Source organism: Callospermophilus lateralis, chromosome 4 (assembly GCF_048772815.1).
Source record: "Callospermophilus lateralis isolate mCalLat2 chromosome 4, mCalLat2.hap1, whole genome shotgun sequence".
Taxonomy (NCBI): Eukaryota; Metazoa; Chordata; class Mammalia; order Rodentia; family Sciuridae; genus Callospermophilus; species Callospermophilus lateralis.
The window spans coordinates 104805233-104811538 of NC_135308.1; the positions used below are offsets into that span (position 1 = coordinate 104805233).

Consider the following 6306-nt stretch of genomic DNA (forward strand, 5'->3'; position numbering starts at 1 on the left):
TCATTCCTGGCCAGCATCAGGAACCCCTCCTTTCCGGCTCTGGTCATCACCCTTCTTTTTGTGGTCTGATATGATGTCATCTATCCACAGTAGGAAAACTGCCATCTCCACTGCTGCCTTATATGTTTGCAGCTTCACAGCCAATGGCTTCCATATGCCTAGTTCTTTCATGTCCACTAAAGTCCCCATCTCACACTTACTTCCCAGGTCTCACAGTTCTCCTGGATGTGCTTGGCCCAAAGGGAAGTGAGTAGATTTATAATGCTGGCCCCACAATTCTGGATCAAGGTATGAGGGATGACTTCTAAAGTCTGAGAAATAGCCCTGTATGACCATTGTTCCACACCAGTCATGGCCATGGATTTTTCTGTTAAGCTACAGCCATCTCAGAAGCCCCATTCCCTGGTACCAGCTAAGGCTCCAGGAGAACATTTCAGCACACTTGCATGGCATCCTGAAGGTTGCGATCTACATCTGAGAGAATTTCTTTGTTGGCCTCCCTGAGAAGAATGGTGTAGACCTTGGGGTCTCTGCGCTCAATGATGAACCTAAAGTACTCATCTCCAATTTTCTTGATTTATAACAGGTCTGCCCCTGTTCCAACATCATCTTCTCTCAGTTATTCTGGTCAGCTGACTATCTGGGTCCTGCATGCTCTAGCAATGCAATTATTGTCTGTCCTCTGGATTCTGTAGATGGCTGAGATATTGGCCCGCATGAGGTAGTGCTGAGCTGAGTCTGAGATGCCTTTTTTCTGTGATGACCACATCAGACTTCAGTTGAATAATGTCCTCACAGAGATGCTGGATATACTCTTTTTCCATTTGAAGGATTCAGGTGAAGTCTTCCTCTTGGGTAATCTCAATGTCAGTCTGGCTTTCTCCTTTCTGTATTCCAGAGAAGAATCCAATAGCCCAATATGAGGGTTCTTCAAGTAATGCCATATTCTAGGATGGGTCACATCTTTGTTAATCATGACTCCATGTAATGCACATGAGTCTTCAATGATGCTCCCAAGTATATTTTTCCACTCTTGCATATTTCTTGATGTCAATCTCCTTCTGATCCTTTTCCTCAAACTGTACAGTTTTGAAAGCATCCAGGATGATTTTGCAAGCTAAAGAGGACCATCTTTAAAGAGGACCAAATTACAATTTGGTGGTAATGGAACTGTTTATGATGTTCAGCATCATAGTTATCAATGTCAATGGAAATACTGATTAGAGTGCTGTTCATATCACCCAGTGCCTTGTAGTAAACATTGATTACCACTGTTGGGTACAGCTGCTGCTCTAGGAAGTGATCAGCAACAGATTATATTTCTACAGCAAGAATAATTACTGATGTGTTTCCATTTCCAGCATCTCCATCCTGGGTCCTGCTAATATCAATCATGGATGTGGCTGCTGGATGTTGGGCTTGAATCTCTTGAAGAATGGCATTGCCATAATTGGTCACCATGATGCCTCCTGTTGGGTCCCAGAGCATCTTCACGGACTTAGGTCCCATACATGTTTGGATGATATCTGCAATAGTCTTAGCAGCACTGATGTTTGCAGATTGAACTTTTCTTCCAGATTCACAGTTTGTATTCTGGCTGAGCATGAGCACAGGACAGTGGTCCATCATGGCAACACAATGCAGAGCTGGGTACCCAAAAGCTGAAAGAACCAGCAGAACCTTCTAGAGAGAGCAGATTACCTAATTTTGGATGGGAAATTAGGCTAAGTGCTATAGCAAACAAACTTAAAATCTTAGTAGTTTAACACAATTGAGTTTTATTTGTCATCTATGCTGTAGTCCAATTTGATTTTCACAGAGAAGCTTTGCGTACAGTGATCTAGTTTTGGGGAAGAAAATTAAAAGAGCAATTTAAGGTTCCAAATGTAAAGCTTCTGAAAATGCACTGCAGGGAATAAATAGGAATTGAGAAAGTAGTGAAACATTGAAACTTGGTAAAATTACACCAAATGTTAGATCCATATGAAGAACAAGACTCACTGAAGCTGATTGATTCCCAGAGAACTGAGCTCTTAAAAGTATATCCTGGGATTCTCCAATGACTAGTATTGATCCAGAAAGCTTCTTCAGGAGAGAGGTCCATATTAGCCTCAGCTATAGGACCCAGTGGATGGAAGACAAAGGATACTAGGCAGCTGTTACACTTCCCCTCCAAAGGGCTCCCTAGCTTTGTATTTGAGATGAGCAGGTTCCAGCGAAAGCTCCTACTCTTACACTCTTTCCTTACATTGATCATCATTGTATTTTCATTGTATTTTTTTCATTGATCAGGAATAACTTTTCAATTTCCTTCATTTCATTTTAGAATTCACAAGATTATTTATATCAGACTTTGCTGCCTATTTTGTTCTATGATTAACCTTGGATAGTAAAATAAAATTAAAGAAATATAAAAATATAATGTTCTTGACAACCTTATTTGTTAGCTATATCTAATATTGTTAATCAAAACATACTCTGTGTTAGGTTATATATCCATTTGCTAGAGAATAAGGATCAACAAGTCTAAGTTAACAAGTGACAGAGCAGGAATGTAGACACAGGTTCAACACATTCTTTGTTTCTAACAACTTTCAGATCTTTTAGGATACTTAAGAAAATTCTGGATATTCTTATTAAATCTTCACAAAAGCCCTATGAGGTAGGTAATTTTATTAATTGCATTTTATAGGTGAGTACACTCAAGCTCCAAACCCTATAGAAAATATTTGACTCAGCCTCCCTGGGTTCAAAAATGGCAGCTCTATCCTGCCTATGGATTAGGGAAAGCATGCTTACTTGCTTCTACACTCAATATAAGGAGAGAAAATCCTGAATGCTGGGTTTGCCTAGTTCTGGCCCATAGGCCTGGAAAATCCTAAAAATCAGTTTCTGGAGATTTGAGGTCTTGACATTTACAGTTTTAAGACCTTGGTAGGTTTTTGGACAGACAGAAGCCTTTCTGTGGTCATAGAACCTCAGTTTTAATTGGTTCAGGATGAACAGCTAGGAATTTGAGTACTGTAAGTGCGGGGGCAAGATTTATTGCGCTGGGCAGGATGGCTATATTTGGATTTGAGTTCTGAAAATGTCATCTCCTTTACTTTGGATTTCCTAAACTGCTTTTGAATTTCTTCTATGTTCACATATAAAAAATGGAAAAATAAATTTACTCTTGAATAGCGAATAGGCTATATACATTGCTGTAGCAGGTTTCCCAGGGTATCTGTAGCTTAGAGTAGAGGTTGACAGACTGTCAAAATGATCTGTCATCTGTTTCTGTAAACAAACTTTTGTTGGACACAGCCACTCTTGTTCATTTACATATCACATACAGCTGCTTTAGTCCCACAATGGAGAGTTGAGGAGTTGCAATGGTGGCTTAAGCTTCAAACCTGGACCCCATGTGATCTAGAACATTCTTCATCCTTTTAGAAAATGGTGAGTTAGAGCCCAGCTAAGAGGCTTCTGTGGTCTTCACTGCTCTCCTATTTAAACACATCAGTGTCATTTTTGTCCTTACATCAGAACAAACAGTATTCATTGTGTTTCTCTAAGGCTCAGAGCACAGCAGTTTAGGTAATCTTGTCCCTTGGAATAAGGACAAAGTGATTGTTCTCAGACAGTAAGAATGATAGAATGGAAAGAAATTATAGAAGCAGTAATTTTTTAAATGTATGAAGTGGTGCACAAAAATAGTTGAAGTTTGATTAAACTCAAAGAAGAAGCAGTCTTTAAGATTTGGATAAAAAACAAAACTCTGGAATTGCTAACATGGGTCATATATTGAATAATTAAAACTAGCGAGGAAACATGGGTTAAATTTGTCAATTTAACACTTCTGTCTTTATTGTTAATTACTTGGTGAAGTATTTACTAGAGTCCTGTTCTATGTGGTGAGAATTTAACCAAAGTGATATAATTCCATTTCTATTGACTTTGTTTTGCAGTTAAAATGTTTCAAATTGCTAAAATAAAATCAAGCTATTTTATTTATAGCAAGGCAAAGATATCTTCCCTTGGAATATCTGTTAGAAATGATGAAATAATGTTCAAAGACCTGTGCTGAGAAATGTATTTACTATAGACGAAAAACTCAAATTACTAGAAAAATTCAATTTCAAGTTGAAAATTCATGGTATTGGATTTTTTATGGAATACTTATATACCACTAAATAGAATGTGATTTTACACAGTGTTGAATATGCTTTTAGAAAGATGATTACGTAACACACTTGGGAGGACATAATTTGAATACAAATGTATTCTTATTTAGCATTTTACAATTTTTATGAATTTCAAATATATCAGAAGAGATCAGTTAGTGTATTGGAAAAAAAAATATTTTTCTTCTTGGTAAGACAGAGACGTCCAGTAAAGAAGTCCCAATTTAGTCTCAGATTCTAAATCAAATCAGTCTTTTGCTAAAATTTTCCTGGAGTATGATACTTGGCTTTGGCATGATGCAGGCACAAGTAAGTGAGCAATTAGAGATCATGAGGAAAAGAACAATGGAGATCTTTTGTGAGGACAGAGGAAATTTAATATCGAAGAAGGTCTGGAAGGACATTGGAAAAGGAGTTTGTCAGTATGACCCAATGAGTAAAATTAGGACCAACACTCTATAAATTAGGCTGAAATTTAAGGAAAATAGATTTCAGGTGAAGGTTCATAAGAACTCAAATAGAGGATTCCAAAAATGAAATGCATGGTTTCTGGAGGTGGTAAGTTTCCTATTCTTGGAATATGCATAAGTAGTTATTTAGAGGGATAATAATTCTTAATTTTTAAGAAATATAAGAGGTTACAATAGAAATCATCAATGGCATATATTAAAATTATTTATAATAAAAATAAAAAAATTAAAAAACTATAAAATTTCTTAACATATTGAGGAAAGCATAGGTAAAAATGTGTCAGAGAATTTCTAACAATCATACATGAGTATTTCATTTCTATTTATAAAACAACACACAGTAGATATATGAACCCAGGACATAAGTAGACACAGTATCTTCACACATGGACAGCTCACACATGATGAAATAAATACTGGAAATCTTTAAACTTACAGTTATTTAAAGAACTTCAAAGTAAAACAGAAGTGTATCATTGTATATAAAAGAAACACAATAGAGGACTAAAATTAAATTGATACTATCCAACAGGACAAAGTTGTTTTAAAACTAATTCCACACATCACTGGTGGTATTATACATTGATATAGCCTTTGGAAAAGCAATAACACAAGTCAAATCATACTAAAAGAGCTGTTCAGAGATGGCTTCATTAAATCTACTCTTGATATTGTCTTAGGAAATAACTTACACGAGTTACAGAGGCATCTAAAATAGTGTGGGGGGGAAAGACAGAAGTAAATAAACTGTACTTCCAACAAATCAAAGAAATATTTACCTGTCATCAAAATTTCTTGGAAAAAAATAATTTTATTGTAATAATTATTTACAAAAAAATGCTAGCAAAGATAGAAATAAAAATAATACACAAGTAACTATCTAAGATATTTAGATACATAAATAAGCAAAAAGTAAAAGTAATTACAAAGGTGGCAAGATTATTATAGTATTTCTTGTTTTATAATTTGTCTTTAAAGTCATACTGTATTTAAGTAAATATTCAGAAATGAAAATTTTTTAGGTATTACTGAATATACTTCTTTTAAAGATTTGCTTTAATAAACATAACATTTCCTATGCATGTAAAAAACTAACCAGTTTACTCTGGAGAGTATAAATATAAATATATATTTAAAATAAAATTATGTATTATATTAACTATATTTGAGTGCAAGGATACACATATTTCTAGAATGAAAAAATAAATAAATAACACATTTAATCAATTTGTAAATTCATTTCCTGAATATTAGAAATAGCATTATTTGGAAATAGTTGGTATATGTGAAATAATAGGACAATGTTAACAACACAGTTATACATCCTACATACCTGGCACCCTTTTTCTGCCTTTTAAAGATAATCACTATCTTAATTTGATGTTTATCATTCCCATGCATTTTAAAAATTTACACATTTACACATAGAATCTTAACACAAATTAGTTTTCAGAGTTAAAAAAATTATATAAATGCCTTATTATGTATCTATATTCTGCCTTTTGATACTTTCTTTTTTTTGTTTCTTTTAGATATACATGACAGTAGAGTGAATTTTGACATATACATATATGGATGGAGTATAACTTATTCTAATTAGGATTCCATTCTTGTGGTGGTTTATGATGTGGAATTTCACTATGGTACATTCATATATCTTGATATTTTTC

General features: G+C 34.6%; 1 pseudogene; it reads right to left on the reverse strand.

Moving 5' to 3' along the window:
- LOC143396812 (T-complex protein 1 subunit gamma pseudogene) lies at positions 1-1629 on the reverse strand (annotated as a pseudogene).
- Positions 1630-6306: the final 4677 nt, after the last annotated feature.